Source organism: Hemiscyllium ocellatum, chromosome 1 (genome assembly GCF_020745735.1).
Source record: "Hemiscyllium ocellatum isolate sHemOce1 chromosome 1, sHemOce1.pat.X.cur, whole genome shotgun sequence".
In the NCBI taxonomy this organism is placed as follows: Eukaryota; Metazoa; Chordata; class Chondrichthyes; order Orectolobiformes; family Hemiscylliidae; genus Hemiscyllium; species Hemiscyllium ocellatum.
The window spans coordinates 30,553,509-30,567,245 of record NC_083401.1 but is presented as its reverse complement, the minus strand read 5'-3'; positions in this window follow the sequence as shown (position 1 = coordinate 30,567,245).

Here is a 13,737-nt window from a genome sequence, read left to right as displayed (position 1 = left end):
AAGGACATGCAATATCAATTCGTTAAACCAGCTTCACCTTTCCATTGTCTGTATCCCCTGCATTTTGCTATCCCATTCTATGCATCCTAATTCTTTCCCCATTGATAACTCTTGACCTGTGGCATGTACCTATCCCTTTCCATCGCTAAACTAAACATAACTGAATTATGGTCACTCTCTCCAAAGTGCTCACCTACAACTAAATCAAACACCTGGCCTGGTTCATTACCAAGCACCAGATCCAGTGTGGCCTCCCCTCTTGTCAGCCCTTTAACTCACTGTATCAGGAATCCCTCCTGTACACATTGGACAAAAATTGATCCATCCGACGTTATAGCATTTCCAGTCAATATTGGGGAAGTTAAAGTCCCCCATACTGATCACTATATTCCTTTCACTCTTACCCAGAATAATTTTGCTAATCCTCTCTCCCACCTCCCTGAAACTCTGCGGAGGCCTATAAAAAACTCCAAGAAGTGTGACCTTTCCTCTCCTGTTTCTAACCTCAACCCACACTACCTCAGTAGACAGATCCTCATCAAAAGTTCTTTCAGCCACCATTATACAATCCTTGACTAACAAGGCCACACCTCCCCCTCTTTTACCGCCTTGCCTGTTTTTAATGAAAGATCGAAACCCTGGAACCTGCAACATCCATTCCTCACCCTGCTCTATCTATGTCTCCGAAATGGCCACAATATCAAAGTCCCAGGTACCTATCTATGCTGTAAGCTCACCTACCTTATTTTGGATACTTCTGGCATTGAAGTAGACACACTTCAAACCAGCTTGCTGTCTGCCAGCACATTCCTGTGACTCTGAAATCCTGTCCATGTTAAATCCATAAGACATAGGAGTGGAAGTAAGGCCATTTGGCCCATCGAGTCCACTCCGCTATTTAATCATGGCTGATGGGCATTTCAACTCCACTTACCCACATTCTCCCCGTAGCCCTTAATTCCTTGTGACATCAAGAATTTATCAATCTCTGCCTTGAAGACATTTAGTGTCCCGGCCTCCACTGCACTCTGCGGCAATGAATTCCACAGGCTCACCACTCTCTGGCTGAAGAAATGTCTCCGCATTTCTGTTCTGAATTTACCCCCTCTAATTCTAAGGCTGTGTCCACGGGTCCTAGTCTCCTCGCTTAACTGAAACAATTTCCTAGCGTCCACCCTTTTCAAGCTATGTATTATCTTGTAAGTTTCTATTAGATCTCCCCTTAATCTCCTAAACTCCAATGAATACAATCCCAGGATCCTCAGCCGTCCCTCGTATGTTAGACCTACCATTCCAGGGATCATCCGTGTGAATCTCCGCTGGACACGTTCCAGTGCCTGTATGTCCTTCCTGAGGTGTGGGGACCCCAAAACTGGACACAGTACTCCAAATGGGGCCTAACCAGAGCTTTATAAAATCTCAGTAGCACATCTTTGCTTTTATATTCCAACCCTCTTGAGATAAATGACAACATTGCATTCGCTTTCTTAATCACGGATTCAACCTGCATGTTTACCTTTAGAGAATCCTCGACTAGCACTCCCAGATCCCTTTGTGCTTTGGCTTTATGAATTTTCTCACCGTTTAGAAAGTAGTCCATGCTTGTATTCTTTTTTCCAAAGTGCAAGACCTCACATTTGCTCACATTGAATTCCATCAGTCATTTCCTGGACCACTCTCACAAACTGTCTAGATCCTTCTGCAGCCTCCCCACCTCCTCAGTGCTACCTGCCTGTCCACCTAACTTCGTATCATCGGTGACTTTTGAAAGGTCTCAGCCAACGCCTCCACTATCTCCTCAGCCACCTGTCTCAGAACTCTAGGATGTAGCCCATCAGGGCCAGGAGATTTATCAATTTTAAGACCTTTTAGCTTTTCTAGCACTTTCTCTTTTGTAATGGCAACCATACTCAACTCAGCTTCCTGACTCCCTTTAATTGTTGGGATATTACTCATGTCTTCTACTGTGAAGACTGATGCAAAGTACTTATTAAGTTCTCCAGCTATTTCCTTATCTCCCATCATTAGGCTTCCAGCATCAGTTTGAAGTGGCCCAATTTCTACTTTTGCCTGTTGTTTGTTTATTATGTATTGAAAGAAACTTTTACTATCATTTCTAATATTACTGGCTAGCCTATCTCCATATTTGATCGCCTCCTTCTTTATTTCTCTCTTTGTTATCCTCTGTTTGTTTTTGTAGCCTTCTCAATCTTCTGATTTCCCAGTGCTCTTGGCCACTTTATAGGATCTCTCTTTTTCTTTAATACATTTCCTGACTTCCTTTGTCAGCCAAGGCTGTCTAATCCCTACCCGGGTAATCTTTCTTTTCTTGGGGATGAACCTCTGTACAGTGTCCTCAATTATACCCACAAACTCCTGCCATTTTTGCTCTACTGTCTTCCCTGCTAGGCTCTGCTTCCAGTCTATTTTTGTCAGTTCCTCTCTCATGCCCTCATAGTTACCTTTATTTAACTGTAACACCATTGCATCCGATTTTGTCTTTTCTCTTTCAAACTGCAGACTGAACCCTACCATATTATGATCGCTGCTTCCTAAGTGTTCCCTTACTTTAAGATTTTTTTATAAAGTCTGGTTCATTACATAGCACTAGGTCCAGAATAGCCTGCTGCCTTGTTCTCCCTCTCCTCATCCTCCTGTGTACTGCAACTGCACAGTTTTTCCAGCTGTTTAAATTCCTTTAAACTGTGTTATATACAGATAACTTGGTTTGTTTCATTCTATTTTTCTTTCTTTTGCATATTAAACCAGATCTACAGCCTTGTGTCTTTATGTTTTAGTGGATGGCCAACATGTTAAATTTTTAAAAATGATCTTTCAAGCTAAATATCTGGATCCCACTCGACCAGTTTTGTCATCAGTTGGGATCATAATAGGTTTGAAAGTTCAGGATCAGGACAGGATAGTTACAATTCCCACAGGATGTGACCATCATCCTCTCTAGATGTCATAGTCCTCATATGCATCCTGTCCATATTCCCAACTTGTTCTTCATGAATGAAGCCTGGCCCTCCACACTGAGCAGTTTAATTGCTGATATCCGTAAATGGAAATTCACAAAGGTATCCAGTGGAGAAGACAACTGTACCTGCCTGTTAGCTTAGAGTGCCTCAGTGTTAGAGCAGTGAGAAGGATACACTGAGGATGCACATGACAGTATGAAATGCTGTCATTGATGTGTAAATGATGGCAGAGGCTGGGTTGGTAATGGCAAATAGAGTAGTAGATCCAAAGTGTAATAATCCAGAATATTTGAGACCACGTTATTTCTGGATTTCAAATTATCTGATGTATACAGAATGACATTAGATTGTTGAATGGAATATATTTTAATGCAAGGGGCCTGAAGAGTGAGATTGATGAGCTAAGGATAGGCACATGGGAATATGCTATCATAACTTTAAGTGCTAGACTACCTCCAACATTATTCGAGAAGTTTGATACCATCCAGGACAAACAGCCCATTTTATTGGCACCATATTCACAAGCATCCATTCCCTCCATCATCAACACTTAGCCTTATTGAAATTCAAGTCTTTGACAGCACCTTCCAAACCAACAACCGCTTTCCTCTAGAAAGACAAGGGCAGCAAATACATCAGAACATCAACACCAGCAAGTCCTTCATTGCCCTTGAGAAGGTGGTGCTGTGTTGTCTTCATGAACTACTGCAGTCTACATGCTATAGGTACACCCAGAATGTCCATATGGAGGGAATTCCAGAATTTTGAGTCAGCCATAGTGAAAGAATGGTGATATACTTCCAAGTCAGGATGGTGAGTGGCTTGGGGAGAACTTTTAAGTAGTGATGTTCCCAGGTATCTGCTGCCCTTGTCCATCTAGATGGAAGTGATCGTGGGTTTGTAAGGTGCTGCATATGGATCTTTGGTGAATTTCTACAATGTGTCTTGCAGATGGTACACACTGCTAATACTGATTGTCAGTGGTGGAGTGAGTGGATGTTTGAGATTTGGTACCATTCAACTGGGCTGCTTTCTCCTGGATGGTTTCAAGCTACTTGAGTGTTGTTGGAGCTGCACCCATCCAGGCAAGCGGGCAGTATCACTTTGCACTTCTAACTTGTGACTTGTAGATGGCAGATAGGCTTGGGGGAATCAGGAGGTGAGTTACTCACTGCAGTATGCCTAATATGTGACCTGCTTTTGTAGCCTTTGTGTTTATGCAGTGAATCCATTAGTTTCTCTTCAAGATTGTTGATAGCAGGAAATTCAGTGAAGTGACTCTTGGATAGGCACATGAATGATAGTAAAATGCAAGATATATATGTTAGTTTGACCTTAGAATAGGATAAAAGGTCAGCATAACATTGAGGGCCGACGGGCCTGTACTGTGTTGTACTGTTATATGTTCTGTGTTCTATGAAACGCATTAAGTGTAAAGAGGTAGTGGTTGGATTGTCTCTTATTGGAGCTGGTCATTGTCTGGTATTTGTTACGCAAATGTTACTTGTCACTTGTCAGTCTAAGCCTTGATATTGTCCAAATCTTATTGCATTTGATCATAGACTGCTTCTGAGAAGTCATGAATGGTGCTGAATGTTAAGCAATCATTGGCAAACATCCCCACTTCTGACATTCTGATGGCAGGAAGGTCATTGATGAAGCAGCTGAAGATGGTTGTGCCTAGGGCACTACTCTGAGGAACGCATGCAGTGATGTCCGAGAGCTGAGATGACTGACCTCCAACAACCACAACCATCCTCCCATGTGCCTGGTATGACTCCAACCAGAGGAGAACAACCACCTGATGAAGAAGCAGCGTTCTGAAAACTAGTGCTTCCAATTAAACCTGTTGGACTATAACCTGGTGTTGTGTGATTTTTAATTTTGTACGTCCCAGTCCAACACCAGCATCTCCAAATCATGACAACCAAAGGAGAGATTGCCCTCTGATTCCAGTTATGCCAGGGCTCCTTGATGCCACATTCAATTGAATGAAAGCTTGATGTCAAGAGATGTCACTCTCACCTCTGGAATTCAGCTCTCTTGTCCATGTTTGAACCAAGGCTGTAATGAAGTCAGGAACTGAGTGGCCCAAGTGGAACCCAACCTGGGTGTCACTGAATAGATTATTGCTGAGAGGTGCTGCTTGGTAGCACTGTTGGTGACACCATCCATCACTTTATTGATGATTGAGAGCAGACTGATGGGGTGGTTATTGGCTTGTTGGATTTATCCTGCTTTTTGTGTGCAGAACATAAAGTAAAGGAGAACCAATAGGTTTTTTTTTCAATTATAATGAGCAAGAAAATAAGTAAGTGTTGGAGAAGTTAGCCCAATAAAGCAGAGACCACACAAACCAGATTCGGTGAAAATGACAAGCTGTTTATTACAAGAGAAATTGACTAAGAAACGGCGCAGACAGTCTTTTGAGGTAGCTGAGAATTCTCTTCCTCAAGCTGAGGATGAAGCCAGGGTTTTATAGGAATCTTGTACAATGAGGTTAATTAAAATGTGGAAAGAGACAATGTATTTGGAAATTGAGTAATCCAGTTGCAATGATGATAATTGAAAAGCAGTTATCAGAAGAATGTCCTGATTGTCGATACAATGCAGCATCCTGACAGTATCAATGGGATCAGCCGATTCCAGTTCTCTTTACAGGTAGGTGAGAATGTCTCTTTTGAAACAGCAAGGTGCTTCCATTGTTCCTGCCCTGGGAGCGAGGTCCTTGGTGGTGCCTCTCAGTCTGATCTGCCCTTTGTGTGGCTGTGGTATTGCTGTATTATGAGGCTGCCCCGGGGCTTTGGGACAGCTGTGTTGACCTGGCATTGTTTGTGTGTTTTGGGAAGTGTATTCCCTTGTCTGCGCGTGCTGTCTGGTTTCACTTGTCAGTCTGTTAGGTCACTGCTGAGGCATTCTAGGTGTTTCTGATATAGTTTGGCCAAGTTTGCTTTCCTATGTTCTGTGTGGAGGTATTATGGGTAGGCACGGTGGCAGATCTTTTCCCACAGCAGGGAAAGATTAGGGTGCATGAGAGACCATAGATGTGATTGTTTGTAGACTTAGAAGACACCAACATAGACCTCAATGAATACTTTGTGTCATTCTTCAAAATGGAAAAAGGATGATGCAGGTGTCAGGGATGAATGCCAATTAAATATTAAAATAAATGAATGGAGGGAAAGAGAGGAGGTACTAACATGTTTAGCAGTCTTAAAAGTGCATTAATTTGCAGGTTTGGATAAGATATATCTCTTTTGATGGAGACAAGGGAGAAGATATTGGGGGCCCTGGCAGTAATTTCAAATCGTCTCTGGCCAGAGATGAGGTGTGAGAGGACTGGAGGACAAAACGAGAAAGAGATAGACCAGGAAATCGAAGGCCAGTCAGTCTGACCTTGATGGTGTTAAAGATACTAGAAAGAATTCCGAATGTATGGAGAAACACCGATTAACCTGGGATAGTCAACGCGGATTTGTTCAGGGAAGATCATGCTTGATTAATGTGATTGAATTTTTTGATGAGGTAAGCAGGAAGTTAATGCATTTGATGGGGTCTAAATAACTCAAAGTTTTGATAAAGTCCTTCCTGGCAGATTGGACAAGAAAGTAATGGATCCAAGGCAAATTGGCTGGGAGGCAGGAAGCAGAGGGCGATTGTTGAGGGATGTTTCTGTGATCCCTATTGGGGTTCCTTAAGGCTTGGTGTTGGGGTTATTGCTGTTTGTGGTGGACATCCATGATTTGGACAGAAAGGTAGGGGTGTACGATCAGGATGTTTGTGGCTGACACAAAAATTAGTCGGGTGGTAAATAATGATATGGATAGCTATGGACTGAAGGAGGAGATCAACAGTGTTGTCAGGTGGGCACAGAAGTAGCAAATGGAATTCAACCTGGAAAAGTGTGGGATGATGCACTTGCGATAGGTTAACAAGGCAAGGGATCATACTAAGAATGATGAACCCTGGAAACTACTGACAATCAGGGAGACCTTGATGTGTTCATCCATGGATCCCTGAAGCTAGCAAGGAAGGTAGATATGGTGTTAAGAAGGCATATGGAACATGTACCTTTTTAATTATTAATTTTATCTTTATTACCTGAGGCATAGAATATTGTGGAAGGGAGGTTATGTTGGAACTGCCTAAAATGCTGGTTAGGCCACAAATGGTAACTGTTTGCAGTCCTGGTCACCACATTATAGGAAGGATGTGACTGTAGTAGACAGGGTAGAAAGGAGAATTATCAGGATCCTGCCTGGACTGAAGGGTGTGAGTTACGAGGAGAAATTAGAAAGGCTGGGATTGATCTCCATCCAACAGCCAACTTTGAGAAGGCACCTGATGGAAGTGCATAAAATTATGATGTACATTGAAAGATTGGATAGGAATGTACTTTTTCAATAGTACAGTGTCAATAATCAGGAGCATAGATTTAAGGTAAGAGGTAGAAGGTTAAAGGAGAGTTGAGGAGAATTTTTTCATCCAAGTCTGGAGTCTGGCTGTGTCAGAAACTCTCCTAAGATTTAAATGCTACTTACATATTCACTTACATTTCTGTTGACTCCAAGGCTATAGACCAAAAGCTGGAAAAGAAGATTTGTGTGGTCAGATCGTTATTGGCCAGCATGGACACAATGGGCCAAATGGCTTCCCTGTGCTGTAAATGTCTACAAGTGAAAGTGAATAAAGTGATGCAGTCTTCATCAAGTTCGCTGACATTAATTTGCTTTATTAAATGCGTTCCATTGTCCAGGCATATAGAGAAGAAATTGTGCATCTGTGCAAGTATCCAATGGAATGGAACTCTCCTCCCCTCCGTGAGACATTTTTTCCCAACAAAACTCTCTGTGGGAGCCATCTCAGTATCCAACAACTGATAGCAAACTATTCAGAGGTAATTGCTTAAACGAGAACTTCACTCTCTGCATGTGCCAATCAAGCTCCAATTGGAAGTGACAGTCATGTTTGAATTACTGGAAGTTGGGGGGGGGGGGGGGAGGAAGAGAGAGAGAGAGAGAGAGAACATGACAGAAAAAAGTTTGTTGTGTGATTTAAACACATTCCTTCAGAGAATGATTCAAACCACTGTTTTACCTTTTATGATGCACTTTGATGGACTAATCCCCTTCTCTGTAACTGGTTCACTAATGTCCTTTATGGAAGGAAATTTGTCACCCTTAGCTGGTCTGGCTGATATGTGACTCCAGACCCACAGCAATGTGGTTGACTCTTAACTGCTCTCTGGACAAATAGGGATTTGCAATAAATGCTGGCCTAGCCAGCGATGCCCACAACCTGTGAGTGAATAAACAATATTGTACTTGTGGGCTTCAAATATGTGTGTGTACGTATGGAAGTTGGGAGAATATTTTGCTTAGATCAGTTTAAGAATACATAACCTAATCTGAATTATGGTTATCCCAGAAAAAGTGTCTGATTGATTTGTTTTACGATTACAGTATGTAAACAGTTAATTAAACATTAAACTGATAAAGATATCCTTGTGCAAAATTAAAAAAAAGATTGTTACAGTCAAACAAGGAAGGGAAAAGAGGCAACTCCTTCACCTATTGTCTTCTCTAGTTGCAACATCATCCAAATACCGTATGCTCCTTTTTTTATTTCTCAAAATAATATACTAAAACGAGTTGAGTTGCTTGGATTTGCTCAATACATTTCCAGACAACTGGTGTTTCCAGACTTTGGATTTCTGGATTGGAGAGGCTATTAGGAGATGAAAGTGATCCAGTGAAGTTTGTTGGAATGATTGAAAATTGAGAGAGAGAAGTGTGCTGGATACTGAAGCAATAGGTTGTTAAGTAGAGCAATAAGAGTTACAAGTTGGAAAGTTTACCTGGGTTATCTTGGTTATTAAACATTTCCCTGACTTGCAGTCATATCCTGGAGGGTTATGACAGGGAAGCTTCTGACAGGGACTAGCTTTGCCACCTTTGACCACTCATACCAAGCTGCTTGGAAACCTTATCCTGCCACCTGGTGGATACCTGTATCTCCTCTTACCGACCTTCTCGATCAATAGGGTGTAGCTTTGCTCGCTGAGCTGTAGGTTTGATATCCAGACGTTTCATTACCTGGCTAGGTAACATCATCAGTGGCGACCTCCAAGTGAAGCAAAGCTGTTGTCTCCTGCTTTCTATTTATATGTTTGTCCTGGATGGGGTTCCTGGGGTTCGTGGTGATGTCATTTCCTGTTCGTTTTCTGAGGGGTTGATAGATGGCATCTAGATATATGTGTTTGTTTATGGCGTTGTGGTTGGAGTGCCAGCCCTCTAAGAATTCTCTGGCATGTCTTTGCTTAGCCTGTCCCAGGATAGATGTGTTGTCCCAGTCGAAATGGTGGTTTTTTTCATCCGTGTGTAGGGCTACGAGGGAGAGAGGGTCGTGTCTTTTTGTGGCTAGCTGGTGTTCGTGTATCCTGGTGGCTAACTTTCTTCCTGTTTTTCCTATGTAGTGTTTGTGGCAGTCCTTGCATGGAATTTTGTAGATGACGTTGGTTTTGTCCATGGGTTGTACTGGGTCTTTTAAGTTTGTTAGTTTTTGTTTGAGAGTGTTGGTGGGTTTGTGTACTATTAGGGTTCCGAGGGTCTTAGTAATCTGGCTGTCATTTCTGAAACTTCTTTGATGTATGGTAAGGTGGTTAGGATTTCTGGCTGTGTGTGGTCTGCTTGTCGTGGTTTGTTCTGGAGGAATCTGCGGACTGTATTTTTTGAGTATTCGTTCTTCTTGAATACGTTGTATAGGTGGTTCTCTGTTTTCTCCATCAATTTCAACACAGATAAATGTGAGTTGGTACACTTTGGTAAGAACAACAGGGAGGTCACTTCATTCTCAGAAGGTGCTGTTTGAGGTGGAGCCGAGGAATAAAAGATCTCAGAGTACATATATACCAAACTAAAGTTAGCACTATTGGTTAGCAAGGTCATTTAAAAAAAAACAAACTAAGCTCATTATTTCCAGGGAGACAGAATTGTCGAGTATGAACATTGCACTAGACGTGTATTGAAGCTTGTTTAAACCACATTATAGAATACAGTGTGTAGTTCTGATAACCATATAAAAGAAAGGGGCAGTAGAGAGCAGATTCACAAGGATGATTTCAGAATGTATGGGTTTATATGTCAGGATACAATTGTCAGGCTGTGCCTTTTTTCACTAGAAACATGAAGGTTGAGGGGTCCTACTAAATAGATGCCTTTAAAACTGTGAAAGGTTTTAACAGAGTGGATTCAGAGAGACTGTTTCCTTTAATGGAGAAGAGCATAACCGGAAGTCATCAGTATAAGATAGTCACCAGGAAATTCCACAGGGAATTCAGATTATGAATGTGTAGTGGCTACCACAGAGACAGTGGTTAAAGCAAATAGCAAGGATGCATTGAAGACAAAAATGTCAAATATTTGAGTGAGATGTATTTGATACTTATGTTGGTAAACTTAGATAGGAGGAGGCTTAAGTGAAGCCTGTTTTTGTGTTATATATTCTATGTTATTCTGTTTAATATCTCACAAATTGGAGGAGATGGACCTTGCAGTTTCTATGGTGACTGTCATTGTCTGTAATCATTAAGGATAGTTTCCTGTAGCTAAAATGTACTATTGTTTTGAGAGATGCAGGCTGCCTTTAAATGGCTAAACCAACACCGATTTAGTCCCCCTCCACTGGGGAAGAAGCTGATTAACAACATAGCACTAACTTCATTTTAATTCACCACAGGGAGCAATTTGAGAGACATCATTGTGCTCATGTAGTTAAGCAATTGTTTGGTGGACTCCATATTCTGTGACAATTTCAATGTCGTAAAGTTAGATTACACAATATAGCTCCCTATAGAGTCAGAGAGATGTTTAGCATGGAAACAGACCCTTCAGTCCAACCTGTCCATGCCAACCAGATAGCCCAACCCAATGTAGTCCCACCTGCCAGCAATAATGACAAGGTCAATATTTTACACAGTAATCCCAATAAGTCAGCTTTAAAACCCAGTAATCGATAGGAAATGAAATAATTTTTAATAAGATACAGGAGATGGAGTCATATAGCACAGGAACAGTCCTATGAGTCCAATTTGTCTTTGCTGACCAGATTTCCTAAACTGAACTATCCAGTTTGCCTGCAAATACCTCTGTACACATTTCCTATCCATGTACCCGTCCAAATATCTTTTAAATGCTGAAATTGTACCTGCCTGTATTACTTCCTTTGGCAGTTCATCACACATACGTACCACCCTGTCTGTGAAAATGTTTCCCCTCAGATCCCTTCTAAACCTTTCCCCTTTTACCTTAAACCTGTGTCCTCTAGTTTGGACTCCCCTACTCTTCGTTTTTTTTGTAAATATATTTATTTATTAGCAAAAAAAATTTTTTGACTTTACAAGTTTTTAAAAATGTAACAAATAATTTAAAAAGCTCAAATTATAATGCAACTAACTACTAACCTACCCTATAAAACAAAACAAAACCAAATACTGTGCAAAACAACAATAAATAAGTAAGTGACGAAAAAACACAAAAGGACACAGAATAACAATGCTTAGTACAAAGCTCCCAAACAAATAAACAAGTGGGTGCATTCAGAGGACGTTTACCAGGATGCTGCCTGGACTGGAGGGCTTATCTTATGAAGAGAGGTTGACTGAGCTCGGACTTTTTTCACTGGAGAAAAGGAGGAGGAGAGGGGACCTAATTGAGGTGTACAAGATAATGAGAGGCGTAGATAGAGTCAATAGCCAGAGACTATTTCCCAGGGCAGAAATGACTAACAAGAGGGATCATAGTTTTAAGCTGGTTGGAGGAAAGTATAGAGGGGGTGACAGAGACGGATTCTTTACACAGAGTTGAGAGAGCATGGAATGTGTTGCCAGCAGCAGTTGTGGAAGCAAGGTCATTGGGGACATTTAAGAAACTACTGGACATGCATATGGTCACAGAGATTTGAGGGTGCATACATGAGGATCAGTGGTCGGCACAACATTGTGGGCTGAAGGGCCTGTTCTGTGCTGTACTGTTCTATGTTGTATGTTGTATATAAACTAGTATTCACTCAGGAGCCCCCCTTCCAGGGCCCAGGGCTCATCAAACCTAACCATCATGGTTAAACGAATGCCCTAGTTAAGATAGCAGATAAATCTGCATCCAAATAATTCAAAAAGGGCTGCCATGTCTGATAAAAAAATAAGTCTGTTGTACAGAGCTCCATATTTGTGAGAAAATCCAAGGGAATGTGCTCCATAATTAATTTTCGCCATCCCAGCAAATCCGGCGGGTTCTCAGACACTCAATTCATGAGAATATTCTTCTGTGCACAGTAAGAATAGTAAATAGTTTCTTCCCATTCCAGTCTAAAGATGATAAATTCGAGAGACCTAGGAGAGATGTCAGGTCCACTTTAACTTCAGTTCTCAATATCCTCCCTGCCTCTGCCGCCACAGCGCTCCAATAATCACAGAGCCTATGGCAGGTCTAGGAGCAATGGGTATGAGTACCTACATTTGAGGCACATTGGAGATGCCCCTTTTTTAAACTTCACCAGATGGTCTAGTGCCAAATGAACCTTGTGCAGAACTTTTAACTGCACAGCGCATGTCCTATTACAGATTGAGATCTTTTGCATGTTCTCCCATATGTGCTTCCACATTTCAGAAGAGATCTCCACACCTATCTCTTGCTCCTAGACTTCACATAGCCAGGTAATATCCTTCCAGACCCTGCCACCCAGCAGGTGATAGAGGGCACTAACCGAAAGGATGTTTGTGGCCTGTAGCAACAACCTCTCTGTATTGGGCTTCTAGGGCTTAGTGAGAAGCGTAGTCTTCTTCTGGACGAAAACCCTAATCTGAAAAAAAAGTGATCTTGCTGGGCAGCCCGTATTTGCAGCTCAGTTGCTCAAAGGACGTCATAATTGCCCCCTTAAACAAGTCTTCTAAATTAGAAACTCCTCTCACCGCCCATTATTTGAACCCGGAGTCCATCATCCCTGGTTGGGAGTGAGTGGCAAAGTCTTGGATGAGCAACCCTCACTCTGACACACTGTCCTCCATGCCTTGACAGGACTAATAACAATGGGGTTCCAGCAGTGGTCCATAACTGTCCTCATTTTATCTATGAACAACAGGTTAATAAGAGGGTACTTTGCCTGAGAGGCTATATTGAACCCGGATTGTTACTTGTCCAATTGCACACAAAGGATAACAGGGGACTCGGTCAATATCTCCTGATGTCTGGGAATTCAACTCCTCCCCATTCTTGAGACAACTGCAATTTATTAATTTGATGAGGGGTCGCCCACAACACCAAATGAAAGAACTAAGTCTCTGCAACGTTGACCTGAGGAACATTGTAGGGAGCATCCGCATGGGATAAAGCAAATGAGGAAGTAGATTCATCTTAATAAAGGCTATTTGGCCCAACCATGGAATTGGAAGAGCCTCCCATCTCTGGAGATCCCACCTAAAATTGTCTAGCAGGTGAACAAAGTCCAAAATAACTGGTCAAACATGGAGGTAATAAAAATGCCTAGTTATCGGAAACCTACCCGTGACTACTTAAAGGGGAACCTAAGGCCAAATTCAACCTCTGGCACTTCCTTATGGTCCCTAAAGTCATAGCCTCCAACTTTGCAAAGTTGATCTTATATCCTGAAAAAGCCCCAAATGAATTAATAAATTGTACCACATGGAGTACAAAGGTCATCAGGTCCAATAAAAACAGAAGGACATCATCTGCATACAGTG